This window comes from Triturus cristatus, chromosome 8 (genome assembly GCF_964204655.1).
Source record: "Triturus cristatus chromosome 8, aTriCri1.1, whole genome shotgun sequence".
NCBI classification, from domain to species: domain Eukaryota; kingdom Metazoa; phylum Chordata; class Amphibia; order Caudata; family Salamandridae; genus Triturus; species Triturus cristatus.
Window position 1 is genome coordinate 43,724,431 of NC_140591.1, and position 26,584 is coordinate 43,751,014.

The 26,584-nt window shown below is 53.9% G+C and overlaps 1 pseudogene across 1 annotated transcript; it reads right to left on the bottom strand.

Moving 5' to 3' along the window:
* LOC146799969 (uncharacterized) lies at positions 1-25,171 on the bottom strand (annotated as a pseudogene). Its single transcript, XR_014968026.1, has 3 exons — positions 22,716-25,171; positions 22,357-22,473; positions 1-56 (listed from the first exon to the last, which is right to left on the bottom strand). The product of XR_014968026.1 is annotated as an uncharacterized LOC146799969 (transcript).
* Positions 25,172-26,584: the final 1,413 nt, after the last annotated feature.

The following is a 26,584-nucleotide window of genomic DNA, read 5'->3' on the forward strand; positions in this document are numbered from 1 at the left end:
CTAAGTCTGACACTCTAGTTTCGGCCTCCTTGATTCTCTGTTCATGATGGTCCAGTCTGTGAACCATGGAATCAATGTGCGTATTCATGGTGTTTATTTTCTCCACGATGGTTGCTAGGCTTTGTTTCATGCCTAGCAGGAGCGTCTTCCAGTCTTCCTCCTGCGCATCCGTATGTTCGGAGTGCGCCCGTTCAGTCGATGTGTGTAACGCCCTGAACGTCTCAGGATCGTTTAACAGACACGACAATGAGGACGCAACCACTTGTGAAGGGTTAGTTCTTTTAATGAAGGCAAATAAAATACAAAGAACAAACAAAAGTTATAGTCACTGGAATCCTCCAGGCTAAGTACGTTACCAGCCCACAGCACGGATGGTCCTAACCGTCCTCTGCATATACGCCGATCCCGGCGTATGCCAACTGAGGGCAGAAATGAAATGGCCGACAATGCCAATCGGTAGGCTGTGAGGGGCACGAAGAGTGTTGGGGAGAATCGAGGAGTCAGGGAAACACCCAGCCGGGGTCTCTACCTGAAGGGAGCAGCCGCTCAACCTCTTCCTCAGACTGCACCGAGACACGGAGTCACCTCCTGGTGATGCGTCACCGATACCCCAATCACAAGCAAGAAGACTGAACCGAGAGCAGCCGCTCGATCGATCCTGTGGACTTCCGAGTCTGTAACGCGGCAAACACCTCCTGGTGTGCGTTACAGCTGGCAGTCCCTGTGTCTCTGGTCGGGCTGGGAGTTACGACTCCAACCAGCAAAAGCGCCACTGCGCTTGGACTCAGCCGAGTCAAAAAGCGAAGCTCAATGGTTGACCGGTAGAGCTTCCGGGTCCTTCACAGGTGACGATGGGGCAAGACACGGCCCAGGGAGTAACGACTCGACCTACCTCCGTTCTTGCCTTACTGGAGCACCACTCCGGAACACTGCTCTTCACGAAGCAGGTACGTCGGTGTAAACACAATATCCGACAGCCTTGTACCTCCCGGTTCCTCCCTTTATAGGGCGTGTTTTCCTTGAGTTATGTAACAGCTCTCCTGTTTACATAAGGGCGTGTTTCCCTTGAGTTATGTAACAGCTCTCCTGTTTACATAAGGGCGTGTTTCCCTTGAGTTATGTAACAGCTCTCCTGTTTACATAAGGGCGTGTTTCCCTTGTATGACAGGAATTCTTGACAGTACATCCTCCCTCTCAGCGGCTCCCCACGGGTCCAGCGCTGGCAGGAAAACGCCGATGGAACAAGGAGACCAAGCGCGGAGCATGAACCCCTTCTGCCGGTTCCCATGAATGCTCCTCCGGGCCATAGCCTTTCCACGCAACCAGGTACCACAGCTTCCCCCTGCGCCATTTGGACGCCCGTATGCCCGACACTTCATACTCCACCTCCGACTCCACGCATACCGGCCTAGGTGTCCCAGACGGCTTGGAGGGTGCTGGTTTGAGCAATGATACATGAAAGACAGGGTGTATCCGCAATGACTGGGGCAAGCACACCTTCACGTTCACGGGACCCATACACTTGGTAATTCGATAGGGGCCCATGTACTTGGGATGGAACACACTGTTCTTTCGAAACCTCATGTTTCTTGTGGATATCCAGACGTAGTCTCCAGTGCGGTACAGTGGCCCGGGCCTTCTCTTCCTATCTGCCGCAGCCTTGTATCTTCTCTTGGCCTCTATTAGGACAGCCCTTGAGCGCATCAACGTGTCTTTTATGTGTGCCACCCTGTCCGCTGTGGCGGGAATCCTGTCCTCTCTGAACGGATGTAGAAATGGCAAGAACCTGGGATGTTGGCCATAGTTGCTATAGAACGGAGATGACTGTGTGGAGCTGTGAGTGGCGTTGTTATAGGCTATCTCTGCAACCCATAGCAAGTCGACCCATTCTTCCCTGCCCTGGTCCACAAAACATCGCAGATACTGTTTGAGCGTTTGGTTCAGGCGCTCGGTTTGGCCGTCCGTTTGAGGGTGGTAGCTGGTGGACAGGGCGGTCTTAACATGCAGCGCAGTGCACCAAGTCTTCCAGAATTGCGCAGTAAACTGCGACCCCCGGTCCGACACGATCACCCCAGGTAATCCATGCAGTCGTACCACATTCTTTAGGAGTAGTGACGCCAATTCCCCGGCCGTAGGGACTCTCTTGCAGGGGATGAAGTGCCCCATTTTCGTCAAGTAATCCACCACCACCAGTATTGCCGTCATCCCCTGGTCTACCGGTAGGCCCACCACGAAGTCCAGTGATATGCTATCCCATGGTCTATCCGGGGTCGGAAGTGGATGTAAGAGCCCTTGGGTTCGGCCATGGTCGGCCTTCATGGTAGCACACGTAGGACACTCCTGTCCCCACCTCCTGACATCCACTCTCATGGTTGGCCACCAGAAATGCCGTCCCATGCTAGCCACCGTTTTTTCAAAGCCCAAATGACCTGCGCATGGAGAGTCATGGCACCAGATGAATGCTTGTTTCCTTAGCCTAGGCGTGGGTATCAATAGGCACCTGCCCTTCAGGGGTATCCCGTCCTTCAGCTGCCATTCTCTGTGACTGAGGAGCCACCTCCGCCATGCGAATGACCTGATCCCTCTCTTTATTCCCCTCAGGAAAGTATCCGGTTGGATAACCCCCAATACCATCCTCGGGGAAATGATGGAACGCTCGGTTGCAGGCAATGGTTCCTTAACTGCAGATTGACGGGACAGGGCGTCCGCCTTCCGGTTTTCCGTCCCCGGCCGATATGTGATGCGGAAGTTGAACCCCGCAAAGAAGATCATCCACCGCAGCTGCCTGGGAGAAAGGTGTCTAGTGGCCGTCATGAACTGTAGGTTCCGATGGTCCGTGTACACCGATACCACATGTCTTGCCCCCCTCAACCAATGCCTCCATTCGGTGAAGGCGTCCTTGATTGCGAGAAGCTCCTTCTCCGCAATATGGTAGTTGCGTTCGGCGTCGTTGAGTTTGCGGGACATGTATGCAACGGGAAGAAGCACCCCTGTGTCGTGGTTGCGTTGGGACAAGATAGCCCCCAGCGCCACATCCGACGCGTCCGCTTCCACCACGTAGGGGAGATCCGGATCGGGGTGAGCCAACACCGGCGCCTTACCAAAGGCGCTTTTCAGGGCCTCAAAGGCTTTGTTCGCTTCAGGGGACCAGACAAACTCCTTGGACTTCCTCAGTAGCTGTGTGATTGGGGCCACCACTCCTGAAAATCCATCTATAAACCGCCTGTAAAAGTTGGCGAAGCCAATGAAACTTTGGACGTCCTTCACGCTTTGGGGCACCGGCCATTCTTTCACCGCCTTGATCTTTCGTTCTGCCATCTCCTGTCCCTCTGGACTCAGCATCACTCCGAGGAATTCCACGGATGTGACGTGGAAGTCACACTTGCTGAGTTTACAAAACAGCATGTTTTCCCTCAGCTTTTGGAGCACAGCTTTGACGTGGTGTACGTGCTCCTCCACACTGGACGAATAGATGAGGATGTCGTCGATATATACGACCACGTAGATATCCAACTCCTCTCTGAATACCTCATTCAAAAAGTACTGAAAGGCTGCCGGGGCGTTGCACAGACCGAACGGCATGACGAGGTACTCAAAAAGGCTGAACCTGGTCTTAAAGGCGGTCTTCCACTCGTCTCCGTCCCTCATGCGCACCAGATGGTATGCCCCTTTCAAATCCAACTTGGTGTAGATACGAGCTTTCTTGACCTGTTCCAGAAGTACACTGATGAGAGGCAAGGGGTACCGATTTTTTATGGTTATCGCATTCAATGGCCTAAAGTCGACACAGGCTCTCAGCTCCCCATTAGCCTTCGGGATGAAGAAGAGTGGCGAGGCGGCCGGAGACTTGGACGGGCGGATGAATCCTAGCTTGAGGAGTTTATCCAGGTACCCCCGGAGATGCACGTTTTCAGGCTCCGTCAGGGCATACAGCCTGCCGCTGGGAACGCTGGCCCCTGGCACCAGGTCGATCTGGCAGTCAAGCTGTCTATGTGGTGGTAGCACTTCCGCCTTCACCTCATCAAATACATCCTCAAAACTGTGATAAGCCTGGGGGAGAGCCACATCTTTTTCTGCCGCTGTAGCCACCGTCTGACTCCCGCTCTCATCTGCGTCAAGGGATTCCGTTCTTATTCCACAATGCAGGATGCAATACGGTGACGTCATTTCGATGCGATGTGTTGGCCAATCCACAAAGGGGTTGTGTTTCTGTAGCCACGGCAATCCCAATATGACGCCATATTGGGGCGCTCGGATGATGTTAAAATCGATTTGTTCCAAATGGTTCCTCCCATATCTCATCGGAAGGACACCCGTGTGCTGTCCGATGGGCCCCGTCACCAATCGCCTTCCGTCTACCGCATAGACGTCTTCGGGTACTGCTTTGGGAAGAAGCACTAGCCCTAGCCTGCATGCCTCGTTGTGGTCCATAAACATGCCAGTGGCCCCTGAATCCACCATGGCCACAACGGGTATCCACTGGTCATGCACTCCCACGTGCACCGTGATAAACAGGTGTCGTTGTCCCTTAGTGACCGAGTTGGAAAGTGAAGGGATGGATGAGTGACTCCGAGATGCCCCTTCTCTGGTCTTGGAGTCCTCTAGTTTTCCGCCGGTATGTCCACCACGGCTGTTACCGACCGGTTGGCCCGATAACGTGACGTCTTCGGTTTGGCAGGGCATTCACGTACGTAGTAGCCTTTTTTGCCACAATATAGGCACAATCCTTGTTTACGGCGTGACTCTTTCTCCGTGGCTGTGAGGCTCGCTCGTATTGCGCTGATGTCCATGGGTTCTCCCTTGGATGCGGTGCAAGTTTCAGGACTTCCCACCGTCACATAGGATGGAAGGGATTTTCCTTTTCTCCCATGATCCCCCTTTCTTTCACTTAGCCTATGTTCCAGCCGTAATACCAGGTTGATAAGGCCCTCACATGTCTTGGGTTGAGGGTCAATATGAGCCACGGCGTCCTTGAGCTCATCGCACAGCCCTTGATGGAAGAGCGCCGTCTGTTTAGCAACAGGCCACTTGGTTTCCGCAACCAGCCTTCGGAACGCATTGAGATACTGCACCAGGTCGTTGGATCCCTGTCTCAACTCAAGCATTTCACGGTCCGCCGTGTACGAGTCAGCCCTTCTGTCGAATACCTTCAGGAATTCCTCGCGAAAAGCACCCCAATCACATAAGAGGGGGTCGTCCCTGCTCACCAGAGGTACGGCCCATTGTGCCGCGTTTCCAGCCAAATAGGATATAAGGAAAGCCACACGAGCCTGACTCGTGGGGAACGCCTTTGGTTTGCACGATAAATGTAGCGCCACTTGTGTGAGGAATACCTGCACTGTGTTAGGATCCCCACTGTACCTCTCTGGTGTTGCCAAGGGGATGGCTACCGGCATTTCCACTACTACCGCAGGGGTCTGGTTCGTGAGGGAGGTGCTGGGCGTGAGCGGGTCCAATTGGATAGCATCCAGTCTGGCTTTTACATCGGCTGTTTCTTGCCTAGAGGCAGCCACTTCAACTTGCATGGCCGCTAAAGCAGCCAGCACATCATCAAGTGTTGCCATGTCTGTTATCGACCGGGAGACAGTTAGTGTTATTAAGGTCGGATATTTTGTAACGCCCTGAACGTCTCAGGATCGTTTAACAGACACGACAATGAGGACGCAACCACTTGTGAAGGGTTAGTTCTTTTAATGAAGGCAAATAAAATACAAAGAACAAACAAAAGTTATAGTCACAGGAATCCTCCAGGCTAAGTACGTTACCAGCCCACAGCACGGATGGTCCTAACCGTCCTCTGCATATACGCCGATCCCGGCGTATGCCAACAGAGGGCAGAAATGAAATGGCCGACAATGCCAATCGGTAGGCTGTGAGGGGCACGAAGAGTGTTGGGGAGAATCGAGGAGTCAGGGAAACACCCAGCCGGGGTCTCTACCTGAAGGGAGCAGCCGCTCAACCTCTTCCTCAGACTGCACCGGGACGCGGAGTCACCTCCTGGTGATGCGTCACCGATACCCCAATCACAAGCAAGAAGACTGAACCGAGAGCAGCCGCTCGATCGATCCTGTGGACTTCCGAGTCTGTAACGCGGCAAACACCTCCTGGTGTGCGTTACAGCTGGCAGTCCCTGTGTATCTGGTCGGGCTGGGAGTTACGACTCCAACCAGCAAAAGCGCCACTGCGCTTGGACTCAGCCGAGTCAAAAAGCGAAGCTCAATGGTTGACCGGTAGAGCTTCCGGGTCCTTCACAGGTGACGATGGGGCAAGACACGGCCCAGGGAGTAACGACTCGACCTACCTCCGTTCTTGCCTTACTGGAGCACCACTCCGGAACACTGCTCTTCACGAAGCAGGTACGTCGGTGTAAACACAATATCCGACAGCCTTGTACCTCCCGGCTCCTCCCTTTATAGGGCGTGTTTTCCTTGAGTTATGTAACAGCTCTCCTGTTTACATAAGGGCGTGTTTCCCTTGAGTTATGTAACAGCTCTCCTGTTTACATAAGGGCGTGTTTCCCTTGAGTTATGTAACAGCTCTCCTGTTTACATAAGGGCGTGTTTCCCTTGAGTTATGTAACAGCTCTCCTGTTTACATAAGGGCGTGTTTCCCTTGTATGACAGGAATTCTTGACAATGTGGAGCCAGGCGGTTTGCGCGCCTCGAAGGGCAGCTTCGCTTGCTTTGCATCCGTGTGACCCATGATAAGTCCGCCCCCAGGGCAGGTCCGCCGTGAACCACCCGTCAACTGTGCCCAGGCGGCCGAGAGGACGGCGTAGTGTCTCTCCCTCCCAATGCAGTGCACAATCACCAGGGTCTCTCAGGCCAGATCGGCACAGCCCCCTCACACAGTCTCACTCTGCACCCGCGGCATCCAGCAACGTCAGCGCCTCGCAGCTCCCATATGGTGCAGCTATGTCTATGGGACAGCGCCTCATTCCTCCGCGGGGTCCCCTCAGCCCATCTGGTACCGCATCAGGGCCCCCCTATATCACATTAAAAATGGCTCCAGCGCTGTACCACCGTAGGGGAATATTCACCTCCGCCGCTCCGGTGATGATTGTGACATCGGGGGTCTCAGGAGCTCCCGGGCCCGATCCCCCGCCGCACGGTGGGCGCACAGACGCGCCTTGCTGCAGCCGCAGCGAGCGGCCTACAAAATGGCGGCAGCAGACAACAGGTCCAATCTCAGGGACAGGGGCACACCGTTAGTAGCGGGCGTCCCCACCCGGCTCACCTCAGCAGTCCCGTGACTGGGGGAGTCCACCGCACGTCTCCTGTGCAATGCTCGCAGGGCCACTCCGCCTGCCCGCCTGGCTCGCACTAACTGCGGTCGCAGGCAAGCGGCCCTCTGCCGTCGTCCCTAACTTGGCTCCCGGGTCCGGGGCGATGCCTGCCGCCGTGAATGGAGCACCAAATCCAGGCTCCCGTCCCTCAGGGCCCCCGCGGGCCGCAACGGAGCCGCCGCTCCCCAGGCCGCACCTTGGTCACCTCCCACAGGGCCTACAAAGCACCAGGCTCGCGCAGCTGCAGCTGCGGCCGCCTCCCCCCTCCAGAGAGCCAAGGGGCCTGCAGCCACTGGAATCTTCTCCCGGCCACACGAGCATCAGGGTCCTCGCTCCGCACCTCGCAGCGGGACCGCCGGGGTCAGCAATGGTTCCGTTCCCCCACAGGTCAGGAAGGAGCTGCGGCAATTACACAGGATGGGCATGTAGGATAATATCTCGCCCGATCGGGCGGAACCCTCACTGGTGTGCGGCCATCTTGGTCGCGCGCCACCTAGCGCCCCCAGTTATCGGATATGTTAAATAGCTTTACAAATGGGTCGGAATTAACCAACCCACCCATAACCAGTCTTTGAGTCTTCTAGTTGATACTGGCGCTAAACACAATACCCAAGAGTGTGGCAACATGAAGTTCAGCAGTTCGATTTTGCTTTTGCCTAGGCCTGTTATAATCCCTGTGGCACACAGCTGGTCCTCCTACTCGAGTCTCTCTAAACCAAAGGGGGGACGCAGAGCCAAGTTTATAAAGGTCCTGCTCGTGAGGCCCCAAGGAAGTATTGAATACAAAATGAGCAGTTCCTAGGGGTTACTGTCTAAGACAGGGGAAAAGGCGGGAGGGGAAGAACAGGTCTTTCGTCGAAATGCCCTCACACACCCCGAGGGATGTCATGCTTCATCATTTGGGCATTTGCCCCTCGTCGGGCCGGCGCTGCAATGCCTGACGGGCTCCCTTATTAAAAATATGTAGAAGCCCTGTGTAGGAAATTATGTTCCCTAAAGGCTAATCTAGCGTAAGGTTGGAGCTACCTCAATAATTAAAACTTGAATTTAGTAGGACGGCTCTAAAACCTTTTTTATTCCTCCCACTCCTTGTGCACTACCTGGCCCTCACACCCACACGCACCCATACGGCTTCTTCAAAAGATCCCCGATGGAGCGCTAGGTGGCGCCTGACCGACATGGCTGCTCTGCCGTGAGGCTCCGGCCGTAAGACCCCGCCGATCCTTTCTTCCTCGCCTGATCCTGCCCTGGCCGGCTGATTTCAGCAGTTTTGGGGCCCGGGCCCGCCTGGCTGTCCCTGGTGCGAGTTTGGGGCGCGACCGCCCCCCCCGGAGCTGTGATTGCTGCCTGCTGTCGGCGCCCGGCGGGAGGCGGCTTTGATCCCTGACGCTGGGTACGGGCGCGCGGCTACTCGAGACCGCGGCGCCCACGAGGGTGCTAGGCCTGAGAATCCTGGCGGCCCGGTGAGATCGTCGCTGCAGCAGTGGCGGCCCCCGCCTCGGTGGGGCCCCGACCTGGGATCCTGTGGCCGGCGGCGAGGTGCTGTGGGGCCCATTCCGGGCTGTGGTGCCAGACGGAAGGCCGGGCGGTGAGTGGGGCACTCCCTGGTGGGACGACCTGAGCTGCTGTGGGGCTGGAGGTGGTGGGGGCCCCCCTTCGGGCCGGGTGTCGACGGCCGGGGCCCAGTCTCCCCCCACTCTCCCCCACCAACGCTGCTGGACCTGCCCTGGTGTCCCGAGGCCTGCGGCGGAGAGCTGGTGCACCGGCTGGGTGCTGTCCTACCTCGCGGCTGCAGCCCGAGGCCCCTGGCGTGCTGTGCTGGGACCCCCCCCGAACGGAGCCTGAGAGCAGGAATTGGCGGTGAGTGCGGCGGCGGAGGATCGCTTCGCCGGGGCGGCTGCGGGGGTCGGGGGCGGAGGGGAGACCCCCTCATCGGGCCGTGCGTCGGCGGCCGGGGAGACCCGTACCCCCGCTCCCCCCCCCCTCTCTACAGCCTCTCCTCCTGGCTGCGGCGCTGCCCCGGCCCCGCGGCTCAGAGACTGGCCTCCGGTCCCGGGGGTGGAGGGGTCCTCGCTGCTTCGGGCCGCACATCGGCGGTCGGGGGGTGTCGCTGCTGTTTCCCCCCTCTCTCCCCTCCCCCCCCTCATCGTCGTTTGGGGCCCCGGATCCAGCGAGTCGACAGGCGACACCGTGCCCCCCCCCTGGGGGTGGCGGAGGGACCGCTCGGGCGAGGTGTCCCCCCTGGAGAGGTGGGCTATGCCCCGGAGGGCTGGCCCTGGCGATTCCCGGCGGCGGTGCCCTTGAGGAACGACCCGCCGCCCGGGGACTGTGGGCTGCGCAGCTGGACCCTGCTTCGCTGAGAGAGGCCCGCGGCCACGGCCGAGGCGAGGGATCGGACTCGTTGCCCCGCTGGGGACCCCGCCGGAGGCTGACCACTGGGGCCGGCCGTGTCGGGCCCTGTCCGGCGGCGGGCTCCCCCCGCCGCCCCCGTGCTGGGCCCCTGTCCGCTCGAGCACCCCTTGACGCTCTGCGGGTGTGACGTTCGCTCGCTGCCCTGATTCACGGACGGCCGCCACAGATATGGGCAAAGACAGGGCCAGCAAGCCAGCGTCCGGGGCCACCCAAACCAGGATGGACAAATTTACTACTACCGACAAGGGGCCCGGCTCCACGGCCGCGCCGGCCCCGGCCCCTGCCACGGACCTTGCTGCCATCCTGCAGGCCATCAACTCCTCCCGCGCCTCCCTCGAGGGCATGGTGGGAGAGGTCAAAGTGGACGTTGCTCTTCTCCGACAGGATCTGCGGAATGCCACCGCCCGCATTTCCGAGGCCGAATCCCGGATCTCCACCGCCGAGGACGACATCCGCCACCTACAGGACCAGGTTCGGGAGTTGACCACCCACTCTAAGGAACTACACCGCCGGGTCGAGGATGCAGAAAATCGCGCCCGGCGCAACAACCTGCGCTTAGTGGGATTTCCGGAGGGAGTTGAATCGGGCCGAGCGGACGACTTCATGGAGCGATGGTTCCGGTCCTGGATGCCGGCGGACAGCCTATCTCCCTCGTTCGTGGTGGAGAGAGCCCACCGCTCCCTGGCCCCCAGGCCCCCAGGTGCGCCTCCCCGGCCGTTCATCCTCAAACTTTTGAACTTCCGCGACCGGGACGCCATCCTCCGCGAGGCCCGCTGCCAGGGTGCCCTCCATTACCAGAACCACAAAATCATGATATTTCCGGACTACACCCGCGAAGTCCAAGAGCAACGCCGCTCCTACACGGAAGTGAAACAAAAGATGCGCTCTCTGGGACTCCAGTATCAGCTCCAGTTCCCGGCCCGCCTCCGGGTCGTCTTCCAGCACAAGACTTTGTTCTTCGATACCCCGCGGGCGGCCTGGGCCTGGTTGACGGAGGAGCACCCCCTGCAGTGCTCTGGACGCGGCTCGCCTGCGGGTATGCGGAGGGGACGAGGAAGACCCCGGACATCGAGGACCCGTCGGCGGCACCGCACGTTAACCCGGGAGCGCACAGCGGAGGAGGTGATCACCACGCGCTCTGGGAGAGGGTCACGCCGAGGGTCGAGAGCCTCCTCTGCCTCCTCGGCCGCACATGCCAGTCCCGGGGCAGATGGACGGCGGACCGTGCCGCCCCGGCCCACGGGCCCTGCAACTCAGCCGGTCGAATTGGTGGACTCTTCGGACCTCTCTCGCAGCCCCAACATTTGACTCTCTTTGTTTCCTTTGGGGGGAGGGGGGGCTGGGGATGCCTGGACGGGGATGGGATGCCCCGTTATCAGTGTTGCTCTTGGCCAGGGCAGGTAACTCAGGTCTGAATTTATCGGTCTCAGGGGGTCCACTAGCGCTCAAGCCCAAGCGTTTTAGCTTGGTGGTTCTTCCATTTGGTTCGGGCGACAGATGCTTCCGTTTTCGAAGTGTAGGGTGGGGGGGGGTTGGGGTTGGTTTGGGGTTGTTTCTTCCCCGTTGGGAAGACTTTGTTGGTGGGGGATGACTCCCTCTTAATTGTTGTACTAAGGCATCATGTGCTGTCTGGCTTGCTCTCCTGCCCGATGTCCCGTTGTCCTTCCTCTCTGGGGGCCTGCTCAGCCGCGCCCCTACTGGCCCCCTCTCCTGTCCTAGACCATGGCTGACCCGCCTGTCCCTAGGGCCGCCATGCGCATACTATCCTGGAACGTCAACGGTCTTCTGGACCGTTTTAAACGTATGGCGGTCCTCAAATACGCGCAACGCGCTGAGATCGATGTACTCCTCCTCCAGGAGACTCACCTGTTGGGTAACAACTGCCCCTTCCTTGGCCGCTACGGTTATGACAGGGTATGGCATTCCGGTTTTGTGCGGGGATCCCGAGGGGTGGCCATTTTGCTCCGCAAGTCCTTCCCCTTTGTCCTGTCCCGGGTGCATTTGGACCCCCAAGGTATGGTAGTGGTGGTTTCTGGCAATCTGGAGGGGCGACCCCTTACCCTGATGTCCCTCTATGCGGCGCCATCCCTCTTGCAGTCGGCCCTCTCCCACGCGGCGGGTCTCCTCCCGACACTTCCGGCGGGCTCCCTCATTCTCGGCGGGGATTTCAACGCCGTCTACTCGCCTCCCCTGGACTCGACGCGCCCGGTCTCCCTGTCCCGCGTCGCCCGCGCAAAACAGCTCTCATCCTGGGCTGAAGCGCAGGGCCTCTGCGATGTCTGGCGGATCTGGCACCCACAGGCACGCCAATACACCCACACATCGGTGGCCCATCACTCCCATGCCCGGATCGACCTCATCTTTGTACCATCCACCGACTGCGCGGGGGTGCGAGATGTACGCATTCTTCCGAGGGGCCTTTCGGACCACTCGCCTGTGCTCCTCGCTCTTGGTCCCCCACCCCTCTCTGCCCGTCCGATGTGGCGTCTGAACGCCTGGTTCCTCCACGACAAGGCTTTCCGGAGGGCGGTCGGGGGCGAGATCGCCGACTACTACTCCCATAACGAGGGCTCTGTCACCTCCCCTGCCGTCTTGTGGGAGGCCGGCAAGGCGACTGTCCGGGGCGCCGCTAAGGGGCATCTGCAGCGCCAACGGCGGGCCCAATCCCAGAAGCTCGCGGAATGCGAAGCCCAAGCCGTGGAATTAGAGCGCGGTCTGGGGGAGTTGGACGATGCCGCCCGATCTCGTCGATTGGCCTTCCTCCGGGAAGAGATTCGCCTCCATTCCCTGGAGGCGGCAAAGATTCTATGGCGCTCCTCGGTGGCCCGGGTCTACGGGTGGGGAGACAAAAACGGCACTCTTCTCCACCGGCTGGCGACCTATCCCCGGGCGGGACGGATCATTCCGGCCATCGCGGACCCAGCGGGTGGTACTCACACAGCCTCGGTGGCGATAGCCCAGGCGTTCGCTGACTATTACTCCCAGCTATACCGCCGCAGGCCGTCCACGCTCTCCCTTGAGGAATTGCTGGGGACGAACGCGGTGACACTTACGCGGTTGCAGCCCGAGGTTTCCGAGACCCTTGTTTCACCGATCGAGCTGCAAGAGATCGAGGAGGCCATAGGCCGCTTAGCACCTGGGAAGACCCCGGGACCCGACGGGTTCCCCCAGGAGTACTACGCTCACTATCGGGAGATGCTGGCCCCGAGGCTTCGGGACCTGTTTGCAGCCGTGGTGGACACGGGCTCGTTCCGGCCCGAGACGGACACGGCAACCATAGTTGCCCTCCCCAAGACTCAGCCTCCCTCGCGGTCCTGCTCTGACTATCGGCCGATATCCCTTATCAACACCGAACTCAAAATCTATGCTACGGTCCTAGCACAGCGGTTGCGCCCGTCGCTTGCCTCCTTGGTCCATCTGGATCAATGCGGCTTTATGCCGGAGCGGGGGACCAGACACTGCCTGCGGCGCCTGCATCTTGCGATGGCGCACCGCGGCCGCCTTTCTCCCTACCTGGCCCTCCTTCTGGTTGACTTTGAAAAGGCCTTCGACTCCGTGGGATGGGCGTACTTGGCCGACGTCCTGGAACGCATGGGTTTCGGCCCCCGGTTCCGTGCCATGGTAGCGGTCCTGTACGCGCACCCGCGGGCCCGGGTGTTGGTCAACGGGGCTCTCTCTCGCCCGTTTCCCATAGGTCGGGGGACGCGCCAGGGTTGTCCGCTCTCGCCCCTCCTTTTTGCGTTGGCCATGGAACCCCTGGCAATGCTGATTCGCGCGGATCCCGTTCTTCGCGGATGGGAATGGCCAGCTGTGGCCCCAGATAAGATTGCCCTATACGCGGACGATGTCCTCCTCTATCTTTCCGACCAAGCGACCGCGGGGCCCCGGGTCCGCCGGATCCTCCATCGGTTTGGCCAGGCGTCGGGTCTCCATCTGAACCCCAAAAAATCTGTTCTAGTCCCGCTACACCCGTCGCGGGAATGTTTCGACTGGCAATCGGATATTCCCCTCCGGAGACTCTCCTTTAAGTACCTGGGGATCTGGGTCACCCTCCTCCCGGAACTCTGCTGGGCACTCAATGTGGCTCCAGTAGTAAACAAAGCCAGATCAGATATGCTCCGGTGGCAGGCCCTCCCTTTGAATCCGCTAGGGAGAGTCGCCTTATATAAGATGATGATCCTCCCCAAGTTTCTTTACATGCTGCAGAACACTCCATGCCCCTTTCCGCGCCCGTGGTTCCGGGACCTGGATAAGATGGTGACCAAATTCCTTTGGGGCGGTGGTCGACCTCGGCTGGCCTTGGACCGCTGCAGGGTCCCCTCCTACGACGGCGGCCTAAGCATGACCAACCTCTACCTCTACTATCTGGCCACCCAACTACTGGTGGTCCACGATTGGTTCTCAGGGGGCTGGGGCGACCCGGCTTATCGACTCGAGGTGAACTGCCTCGGGTTCACCTCCATCCAAAACATGCTCTACGGCACAACGATCCCCCTGTCGCTCCCCGGCGTCGTGCGGGCTCCCTTTCTCGCGTGGCGCGCGGCATTGCGACACACCAGATGGTCGGGGACGTCCACGCAACTCACTCCGCTTTGGCACGGGACGTGGCTGCGGGAGGTGGTGGGACTCACGGGCTTTCGGCAGTGGGATCTTCTCGGTATCTCCTGTCTGGGCGATATATGGCGTGGAAGCCGCATGTGTTCTTTCCAGGAGCTTCGGACCCGCTTCTCGCTGCAGCCTTCTCAATTCTACCGCTACCTTCAATTGCGCCACGCGGTTCGGGCTCACGTCCCTCTAGATTCCAGACTGCCTTCCCATAGTCCGCCTGAGGCCCAGGTGATGTTGGGGTATCTTGGGAGGGGGGGCATATCCCGCATTTATAAATCCCTAATTAACAATACACCGGTGGATTGGAGCGGGCTAAAGCAGCGATGGGAGGCTTGGGTGGGACCCCTGGATGAGGCGGACTGGAGGGACGCCCTTATGGGCCCTCGGTCGCTTACCACCTCCGCGAGGCTGCGGCTTATCCAACTTTATTACCTCCACACTGCCTATTTGACCCCGGCCCGCCTGTATCGTGCGGGCCTCCGCGCGGACGCCTCTTGCACTCGCTGCGGGGAGGTTCCGGCAGATTTTTTCCACATGGTGTGGTCTTGCCCTCGTCTGGGGGACTACTGGGCAGCGATCGAGGCCGATCTAGCGGAGGTCCTGGGTTGGGAGGTCCCCCACGAGCCTAGAATGGCCCTGCTGGGCATCATGGACGGGATGGACGGGTCCCGCAATGAGAAGTACTTCCTCACCACTGCCCTTATGGTGGCTAAAAGAGACATAGCGGTGGTGTGGTCACAGCCAGACCCGCCCAGAGTGGCTACCTGGAGTAGAGGGGTGGATTGGTGTGCAGCTCAGGAGCGGTCGCTATACGCTGCACGGGGCTGCCCAAAAAAATTTCGCAAGATATGGGGGAAATGGTTGGGGGGCCTGCTTTGAAGGGTGGGTGCGCAGGGGGGGGGGGGACGGGGGATGGGAGGGGGCGGGAGGGTTTTTGCACTTGCCTGTTGATGCTTTCCTGATTGCAGATACTGATGCCTTGTTCACTGCACTGCTGTATATTATTCCTGATATTGTTCTTTATGCCGCAAAACACAATAAAAAGAAGTTTATCACAAAAGATCCCCGATAAAGAGCCCCGGTTTCGGGAGCCCATCAGGCATTGCAGCGCCGGCCCGACGAGGGGCAAATGCCCAAATGATGAAGCATGACATCCCTCGGGGTTTGTGAGGGCATTTCGAAGAAAGACCTGTTCTTCCCCTCCTACACGAGTCCCAGCGACGTAGACACAGGCCTAACAATTCGATGTTACTCTGTCAGGTAAAGTAGGTAAATATACTCATTTTCACATGCAAGGGGTGGACAGATGCAAATCCGCTGTTGTCAGAGTCTGGTTTTGTGATATGATGCATGAATTCGGGCTCGCAATGAGCATGCCGGAATTGTCTCCACACACCTTACTTGGACACAGTAGGCCTGAGTGATAACATAGTCCTCGTTGCCTTTTTATAGCTGTGTTCTCGTGCGTTGCGTCTCCCATCATCAACTAGGCACATCAATGTAGGCCAGATGATGGTGGTTGGCCGTGCCACTGCGAAGGAGGCCAGTGCAATCCATCCACAAGATTTTCCAGGACCAATTAGGCCGTCACCAGCGCATTTCTCTGCCGCAGGGCCACGCAATAAGGACCCCTCCTCTGCTGAAACCCACATGGAGGTGTATTGCTGCTGAATGGAGTTATCGAAAGGTCCTCTTAACACCATTAGACCTCACAGCCGGAATGAGTGACCGCAGCAGGACTTGCTTCAGGCATTCTATATTCTGCTCAGCTCCACGGCCACGCCAAGTACCCTCCCTGGCCTCACACTATTTAGGTATGCCACTGTTTGACGTTTTTCAGCGAATCACCTCTAGGATCAAGGTGGATTTTAGACTCTGCCTTAGAAGCTTAGTGCAGAGTGGGCAGCTCCCTGGCAACCCCCATTGCAACCCCTTGTGCTTCGGTTATGGCTAAATAGTTTTGCCAATAACTAATCCACGAGAATACAGCATGACAAATCATACAATGAAAAGCTGAGTGTAATTTGCTACTTATGAACTTTGGACTAATGGATGACTAACTGAAGATTTCCCAACTAGAAATTCACACCCCCTTCCAACATACACAACATGTTACAGTCTGTGCATCAACATACATTCTGTTTTGTTATTTACAAGACTAGGATTATTTAATGTTTAGCATTAGTTTCAAAAGTCATAATTCAGTTTGAAAAAAAGCCTCCTCACCATGAAATATTAGCCATATACCGTAGCTTTATAATCAAACAAATTCAATGAAACAAAAAGAAAGTATTCATAAATTATTTTGGGCCTTCCACAGAGCCACCTTCCAGAGAGAGTAAAGCTCTCCATTGTGACAGACAGTTAGTAAGATCTCCATGCTGGACCCGCATTAGGGCATACAAATCAATGTCAACTGGGAGTAGACTGTATCAAGTTAGCAAGTTAGCATGGAAGTCCATGGTGTGAATGATGCATGCTTCATATTTAGTTTAGCGTGTTTCAAAGAAAGGAGAATGCTTAGGAAGTGGTATAATTTATCGACACCTTTCCGTAGTATGTTCTGCTTTTCTAAAAATAAGCTTCATTTACTTCCCCCATCTCACCTGGGTATGCTACAGTCTAATCTTTTGAACCTGGGATGCACACATTGCTTCTCCTGATATTTATCAGAAATAGAAGAAATGCATGTATGTCCCCGAGACCATTCCTGTGCCCAAGGGTGCACTATAGACCAAGTGCCATGAAAGTAAAAATTGCTGTTTAATAAGGGAAACATGTATTAACATGTAATCCTTTGGGCAATCTTCCCAAAAAAGCAGAATGACTATCTATGCTAAAGTGTAATCCGTACACAAAGTTGAGAAACATGTTCTAAACTGGATTGTTGTTTACAGATATGACAAGTTTACCAATAGTAAGTGGAATCAAAACATTTTTTAAAGATAAAAAATGCATTCTGAATTCTTTTTTTTCTATTCAATCAATCAATCAATCAATCGTGGAATTTATATCGCGCACTACTCACCCGGAAGGGTCTCAAGGCGCTTGGGGGAGGGGGTGTGCTACTGCTCGAACAGCCAGGTCTTGAGCTGTTTCCTGAAGGCGAGGTGGTCCTGGGTCAGCCGCAGGTGGACGGGCAGGGAGTTCCATGTCTTGGCCGCCAGGTAGGAGAAGGATCTTCCTCCGGCGGTGGCTCTCTGGACGCGGGGGACGACGGCGAGGGCGAGATTCGTGGATCGTAGCTGGCGGGTGGGCGTGTAGAAGGTCAGGCGGTCATTGAGGTACCTTGGGCCCAGGTTGTGGAGGGATTTGTGTGCGTGGGTGAGGAGTCTGAACGTGATCCTCTTGTTGACCGGTAGCCAGTGCAGGCCACTCAGGTGGCTTGAGATGTGGCTGCGTCGTGGGACGTCCAGGATGAGTCGGGCGGAGGCGTTCTAGATACGCTGAAGTCTCTTCTGAAGCTTGGCTGTTGTACCGGCGTAGAGGGTGTTTCCGTAGTCTAGCCTGCTGGTGATGAGGGCCTGGGTGACCGTCTTCCTGGTCTCGGTCGGGATCCATCGGAAGATCTTGCGGAGCATGCGGAGGGTGTTGAAGCAAGATGAGGAGACGGCATTGACTTGTCTGGTCATCGATAGGGAGGCGTCCAGGATGACGCCCAAGTTGCGTGCGTGGTCCGTTGGCTTGGGTGCGGTGCCTAGGGCCGGGGGCCACCAGGAGTCGTCCCATGCGGAGGGTGACGGTCCCAGGATGAGGACTTCCGTCTTGTCCATGTTCAATTTCAGGCGGCTGATGTTCATCCATTCGGCGACGTCTCTCATCCCTCCGTGTAGGCTGGCTTTGGCGGTGTCGGGGTCTTTGGTGAGTGAGAGAATCAGCTGGGTGTCATCGGCGTAGGAAATGATGTTGAGGTTGTGTTGGCGTGCAATGGCAGCGAGGGGTTTCATGTAGATGTTGAAGAGAGTGGGGCTGAGCGACGATCCTTGCGGGACTCCGCAGATGACTTCGGTTGCCTCAGAGCGGAACGGAGGGAGGCGTACTCTCTGAGTTCTGCCGGAGAGGTATGAGATGATCCAGTCCAGAGCCTTCCCTTGGATGCCGGTGTCGTTGAGGCGTTGGACTAGGGTGCGGTGGCACACAGTGTCAAATGCTGCGGAGAGGTCTAGGAGGATGAGTGCCGCTGTTTCACCGTTGTCGAGCAGGGCTCGGATGTCGTCGGTGGCTGCGATGATGGCGGTCTCGGTGCTGTGGTTGGCTCTGAATCCGGACTGCGATGGGTCGAGGGATCCGTTAGTCTCGAGGAAGGGGACCAGCTGCTTGTTGACGACCTTCTCGATGACTTTGGCAGGGTAAGGCAGGAGCGAGATGGGGCGGAAGTTTTTGAGGTCGGTCGGGTCCGCTGTTGGTTTCTTCAGCGGGGCGCTGAGCTCGGCATGCTTCCAGCTCTCCGGGAAGGTTGCTGCGTCGAAGGAGATGTTGATGATGTCTCGGAGGTGGGGTGCGATGGTAGAGGCGGCCTTGTTGAAGACATGGTGGGGGCACGGGTCGGTCGGGGATCCGGAGTGGATGGTGTTCATCATGCGTGTCGTTTCTTTGGGGGTCACCTCGGTCCATGTTTGGAGGATGGCGGCGGGGTGCGTAGGTTCGACCGATGGGTGCGGGGGTGGAGTGCCGAAACTGTTGTGGATGTCGGCGATCTTTCGGTGGAAGTACGAGGCGAGGGAGTCGCAGAGGTCCTGCGAGGGAGTGATGTCGTTGTTGCCGGTGCTGGGGTTGGAGAACTCCTTGACGATGTTGAAGAGCTCCTTGCTGTCATGGGCGTTCTTGTCCAGTCGTTCCTTCAGAGATTTCTTCTTGGTGGTGCGGATGAGCTGGTGATGTCTGCGGGTGGCGAGTTTGAGGGTGGTCATGTTGTCGGCGGTTTTGTCGAGGAGCCAGGCCTTCTCGAGGGTGCGGCAGGCCTTCTTGGAGTCCTTGAGTTCGTCGGTGAACCACGGGGCCTTCTTGCTTCTGGGCCTGGTGAGTGGGTTCCTCAGTGGGGTGAGGTCGTCGGCACAGGAGGTCAGCCACTGCGTGAGGTCGAGGGCTGCTGTGTCAGGGTCCGTTGTCCTGACAGGTCGGTTCTGGCTGAGGGAGGTGGCGAGCTGGTCGACTGTGATCTTGCTCCAGTTTCTGTGGGGAACCTGCTTCGGGTGGTGGTGGACCGTGTTCTTTTTGTAGCTGAAGTGGACGCAGCTGTGGTCAGTCCAGTGAAGTCCGGTGGAGTGGCTGAAGGTGACGTGCTTGCTGGATGAGAAGAGGGGGTCGAGCGTGTGGCCGGCGTAGTGGGTGGGGGTGTTGACCAGTTGCTTGAGTCCGAGGTTGGCGAGGTTGTCCAGCAGGGCGGTGGTGTTGCGGTCGTTGTTGTTCTCCAGGTGGAAGTTGAGGTCCCCGAGGAGGATGTAGTCGGTGGAGGAGAGGGCGTGAGGGCTGATGAAGTCCGTGATGTCTTCGCAGAACTGTGCGCGTGGTCCCGGGGGTCTGTAGATGAGGGTGCCTCTGAGGGTAGTCTTGGGGTCGGTGTGGATCTGGAAGTGCAGGTATTCGGCGGCGTTTAATGCGTCGGTGGAGTCAGTCGAGATGCGAATGGTGCTTTTGTGAACGATGGCGATGCCCCCTCCGGTCTGGTTGACGCGATCCTTCCTGATGATCTTGTAGCCGTCCGGGATGGCTATGGCGATGTCGGGTGCGGAGGAGGCGTTCATCCAGGTTTCCGTGAGGAAGGAGACGTCTGGAGATGTTGAGTCGAGGAGGTTCCAGAGTTCCACGGCGTGTCTGTGGACGGAGCGGGTGTTGATCAGGATGCACTTGAGGTGGTTGCTGTTGTCCGTCTTGATGGGTGCGGTGCCGGTTCGGAGGCAGGAGAAGTTGCAGGATCAGCAGACGAAGGGTCCATGGGTGCGTCGCGGGGATACTCGGTAGCATCCGGGGGCTCGGTCGGTGTTGAGTGCGTTGAGTGTGGCGGCATCGTAGGTCTTGCGGGGGGGGTGGCGGATGCGGGGGCAGGGGGTCTGGCACTGGGCGCGGTCCAGGCGCTGACGGGCGCAGACAGGCTTACCTTTGGCGCACCTTCGGCGCTCAATCGGCGCTCCCGCTGCGCGGTCGCTCAGGGGGCGTCATAAGTAGGGAGCCGGGAGGGAGGGTCAGCTGGGAGGCGGGAGGCTGGGTGGCCAATGGGCAGGAAGGGGAGGCGGGACTGCGGGGTCAGCGGCAGGAAACCGGAACAGGGAAGCGGGAAAAAGGAAAGAGAGTGACTGGGGCGGCGGTGAACTGGCGAGGAAATGGGCAGCAAAAGCAGGCAGCGAGCGAGCAGGCAGCGAGCGGAGGGCGGTACTTGCAAGCGGCAGGGCAGAGGTCAGCGGTGGAGAGGAGGAGGTAAGAGGCGTCAGCGGTAGTAGCAGGCAGGCAGGCGTCAGGCAGCAGCAGTGGAGGAGGAGCGACCGCCTGTGGGCACATTAAATATAAATAGTAGGACACCATAAGGATGGCCAGATGAATCAATGTCATGTGGATGCTGCTTGACAGGTCTGGATTTCATGTAATAAATGAGTACATATTGTAATCATGGTTCTTTTTCTATAGAAACTGACAGACCTCATTAAAATGATTGTTAAAAGAAATTTCAAGACTTGAAAAGTTTCTGTAAAATTGTGTCATCTGGCCACCCTACACATCATAATTACTATTACAAAAAATACATTAAAAAGATTGATGTAGCCTATCCTTAACACACTATACTCTTCCATTTACAAGCATGCATATTTGCCAGATCTGAGCAATGACATAAGATCACACTTTAATAGAAGAAAATCACATAGCAGTTAATCCAGTAATATGGATGGGGTTCTGGAGGCATTTCATGGGTCTCTATGAAATATGGGTTTCATCAACAAGTGAATAGCCTTTTGTTGATTTAATATTCCAATTATAAAAATACACCTTTATACAGACTTCACTTACAGTTTTTAATAAACATTCCCATTTGAAAAACGATATACTATTCAAACCAACTGCCATAAAATACTCATGTAATATAAAATATGTAATATAAAAAATAGAAACTAACATTTATGACATGACCATACATTCCAATCTAAGGGATCTGCTCATATAAACAAACCACATGGCCTTTGGCCTTGTTGTTTATAACATCATCAGAACCCCATGATGAAAATGCACATTGAAATATACCTGGGCCTTAATGTTTACATAATTCATTAAGGCCTCCAACATCCCCATGTACATGAATGAAATAGAAAAATGTGCCCCATGGTCAACAACGTTTAAGGTTACCAACATATCGAGTAATATGATCAAAGAGCTATCTCGGCTTACAGCATGCACAAGGCAACTTCCGCAGTAAGAGAGTAGTTTCAACATATTATTGTGTTTTTCCAAAGCTAGAAAGCACAATAATTGAAACATACTTGACATTTGCATGGTCTAGACACTGTTTCTTCATAAACCTTATGACTCTGCATGCTGAAAGGTGAAAGAAGCCTTCCCACATTTACTGTAGCAGAAATTATTTTCTTGGATGTGTTGCTGAAACGACTTATAATTTCATAACAGCCTGAAACACGTCGTATTTAATGGCTATGTATGAGTTTTCCCGTGTGTATATATGCTCATACACATGTAGTTGCAAAAAAGCATGAAAGCCCTTCTCACATCCATCCAGATGTTTTCTCTTTGTGTGTTCACTAACTGACCACTTTGCTTAATAAATCATAAAAGCCATTCCCTTATTTACATCTGCAGGAGGTATCTTACAGTTAATGAATGACTGAAACAGACTAGATATTTTTTGTTGTTTTTCCTATGTGTGATTACTGGTGGCATTTTAGGTATGTTGACCTTACAAAGCCCATTCCACCTTCACTGCATTTGTATGATTTGTTGTCGGTATGCTTTCACAAATGGATGGTTAGAACTGATGCTTGAGTAAATTTCTTTCCACATCCACTGCATGTGTGTGTGTGTGCGTTTCCATTTTTGTATTAGCTGCTCACCATTTAGACACATGGATTTACTAAAGCTCTTTCAACATTCACTGCATTTGCATGGTTTTTCTTCTGTATGCCATTGCAGATGGATGGTTAGATCTGATGCTTGAGTAAAGCTCTTTCACATTCTCGGATTAAAGTTTTTCCCCTGTGTGTTAGATGGTCGCTCTTTGGATGTGTGGATTTACTAAAGCTTTTTCCACATTTATTTCAAGTGCATGGTTTCTCTGCTACATGCATTTACAGATGGGTGCTTAGGATTGATGCCTAAGCGAAGAAATTTCCACATTCATCCATGTGTATTGTTTTTCCTGTGTGCATGCGCTGGTGGCTCTTTAAAGTTGATAAATGAGCAAAGCTCATTCCACACTCACTGCATGTGTATGGCTTGTCTCCTGTATGCCATCGCAGATGGATGGTCAGGCCTGATGAGTCAGTAAAGCTCTTTCCACATTCACTGCATGTGTATGGTTTTTCCCCTGTGTGTGTTCGCTGGTGCCTCCTCAGATGTGTAGCTCTACTAAAGCTCTTTCCACATTCACTGCATGTGTATGGCTTGTCTCCTGAATGCCATCGCATATGGGTGGTTAGGTGTGTTGCTTGGATAAAGCTCTTTCCACATTCACAGCAAGTATATGGTTTTTCTCCTGTATGCCATAACAGGTGGCTGGTTAGGCCTGATGCTTGAGAAAAGCTCTTTCCACATTCACTACATGTGTATGGTTTTTCTCCTGTATGCCTTCGCAGATGGGAGGTTAGGTGTGCTGCTTGAGAAAAACTCTTTCCACATTCACTGCATTTGTGTGCTTTTTCTCCTGTATGCCTTCGCAGATGGATAGTTAGTGATGATGCTTGAGTAAAGCTCTTTCCACATTCACGGCATGTGTGTGATTTTTCTCCGGTATGGCTTCGCAGATGGATAGTTAGTGCTGATGCTAGAGTAAAGCTCTTTCCACATTCACTGCATGTGTATGGTTTTTCCCCCGTGTGTGTCAGATGGTGTCTTTTTAGTTGCGTAGCTTCACTAAAGCTCTTTCCACATTCACTACAAGTGTAAGGTGTTTCCCCTGTATGCATACGCTGGTGACTCTTTACAGTTGATAAATGAGTAAAGCTCTTTCCACATTCACTGCAAGTATAAGGTTTTTCTCCTGTATGTGTTACATAGTGGCTCTTTAAATTTGTAGATGTACTAAATCGCTTTCCACATTCTTGGCATGTGTATGGCTTTTCTCCTGTATGCTTTCGCAGATGGGAGGTTAGGTGTGCTGCTTGAGTAAAGCTCTTTCCACATTCACTGCATGTGTATGGTGTTTCTCCCGTGTGCGTCAGATGGTGGCTCTTTAGATACATAGATCTACTAAAGCTCTTTCCACATTCAATGCAAGTATAAGGTTTTTCTCCTGTGTGTGTTAGGTAGTGGACTTTTACTTTTGGTAAATCAGTGAACAGTTTGCTACATTCCCTGCAGGGATCTACTTTTTCCTCAGTTTGTGATTGCTGATGAAGCTTTAGTTTTCCTAAGAAAGTAAAGCTCTTTCCACATTCACTGCAGGTGTAAGGTTTTTCTGAGTGCATTCGTTGCTTTATCTGTAGGTTGGCTGAGAGAGTAAAGCTCTTTCTATTTTTGCTGCCTGTGTCTGTGTTTTCTGCTGTGTGTGTTTGATATTTGCCCCACAGAGCCAATGACTCATTAAATGTCATCTTACATTCATTACACCTAAATAAGCTTTCTGTTTGGTTGTTACGGGTGGCAGTGTAGGGATTAGAAGTTATTTAAACTCTTCTCATAACACAAAACCTTTATGCGATTTATTTTATTTTTGTTTGTTAATGAACTCTTAATTGTGATGGCTGATGAACTCTATTGCCACATTCAATCTTTCCTCATGCGTTTTCCCCTGTGCATGGTTGGTGATGCTACTACAGTATTGAGAAGCCAAAGCTCGTCTTAAGTTGTGTGTATGGTTTTTTCATTGGGGTTTAGAGTCTAAGCGTCTGTTATATTTTGGCATAAATCATGTTAATGTGTTTGCTGACTGATCATTGTGGTTCCTGGCTCACTAACTATATTTTAATCTATATTTTAATCTTCACAAGGTATTTGCAGTATATCTGTTCTTGCAGGACTGATAACATATGTATGATCTTTCTTGCAGGAGCCGTGTCTTCAACCTGTGTTACGAACTTTCTAGGATGTGTGCAAATAATAAACCTCACAGCTTATCTAAATAGTCTTCTTCTTGGACAATATTTATGAAATACGCACACAAAGAACAGAACTCAATACCAAGTTGTGATGTTCTAGAATAATGTTCTGCATTGCAAGTAGTCAAACACTTATTTCTTTGAACTTTCAGATGTCTGATTCACGATTCATGTTTTTTATATCTTTCTACTGATTGTAAGGTCCAACCAAAACAGCGTTTGTAATGGACTTAAACCACAGCATTGATATTGTCATGGTAGAGAGGGGAGCATTTTAGTAACTACCTAATCATTATCTAAGATAAAGGGTGGTATCTAGCATGTTTTCATTCTGGATGTGTTCTGCCAGTGTAATTCTTGTGACTTTAATTTATTTGTATGTTTTGGGACTGGCAGCATGGATGCCACTCAGCTTCTTGAAGCTGCCGGATTGCACTTGATGTTCTTGCAAGATACGTCTGTTCACGTACAACGTTCTCGGTCTCCTACTGAGTTGTTCTATTTCGAATTACTGTTTGGCATCATTTCTGCTTCTTCTTGAGTATCAGATAGCCTTCCAGTAGTGTCATGTTTTCTTCAATAGTCTTCATCTCATTACAAGTTCAGGAATCTCCTCTCTGTGGATACAAAAATACCTGTAATGTTGTAATCTATAAGCAGCAAAGAGTACGCTGTGTCTCTGAAGAAATGTAAAAGAAATTAAACACTTGAATACATTTTAGCCACCGGTAATTACTCTAGGTTGCAATGCAGTCTATCTTTTTAGCCCATGTATCACTATCGACAATAAACATTCTTATGGAAATCTGCATTCATTGATCATACGCAAGAAAATTAACAGCCCAATATGTACGAGAGTCCACATTCATTTGAATAGTAACATAAGCAACCACACATAATGGTGTTGACCTTGGTCAGTGCGTTGTGGCTTAAGTACTATGCCACAGCAAGACAATTAATGAATACATTTCACTTTATCATGCTCATAGCTTAGGAAAGAATATTGTTTATAATGAAAATAAAACACAACATGGTCGCTGGAAAAATAGAATCATTTTCAGGACAAAACACAAATCCTAGAGGGAAAATGAGAATTGGATGGCATGTCAAAGTGTATGATGTCCTTACGTTCACTGACAAAGACAGCAGCCATGCAATGTCAATATAATCCCAAAGCGCGATTAGAGGGGCTGCCACATTTCAGTGTGTTAATGCTTCCTGCTGGATGCACAGAGCTTGGCCATGTGTTCCATTATGGTGGGTTTATTAGGTTCAACACAAAGAGTTTAGAGGCAGGGCAGTTCTTAGTGTTCGCAACCTTATCCTAAGCAATTAAGTTGAAATGACAAATTTCTTTCAACACTGTCCGCAGTCTTAAACTGCTATCAATCATCTGAGGTGCCATTAGATTTCGATTTGATACACTGATGCTCAGATCAGTCAGGAAGCAATCAGATCTGCTAATCCAGAGCTTCCCAAATTCTGTGTCCCCTGCCATGTGTGAATGTGTCGCGCGATGATGACATCTGCAGGGGGAGGGTGGTAGCACATTAGGGTGAATGAACTCTTGGACGTTTGCATTCAGTGATGCAGAACGTGGAGGAAGGAGAGGCGTTAGGCGAGTGCGTGGCCTCGTTCCCTTTGCGACGCGCGTTGAACGCCCAGTCAGTACACGGAGCCGCCTTTGCTCTCCATCCGAGGCGCTCGGAACGGTAAGTTTATAAATTTAAATACTCAGCATTAAATTGTATCCCCTGTGCCCCATAGAAGCGAAGAACCGGTGGTGGAATTTGCAGTGTGTCTCTGGGAACAAGGTATTTTTCCGCGACTCTATGGCCCAGGGTAATTGGGGTTCAGCTCAGTTTCTTCTCATACACTATCTGAGCGTTTTGCCTAATTCGAAGCCCCCCCGCCTCCACCCCCATCTTTGCAAACCACAAGAGCAGAGTAATTAATAAGTTGTCCAATATCACACGATTTGTTAACATGGGGAAACTAACACCCTAACTCAGGTTTCGTAGGGCCT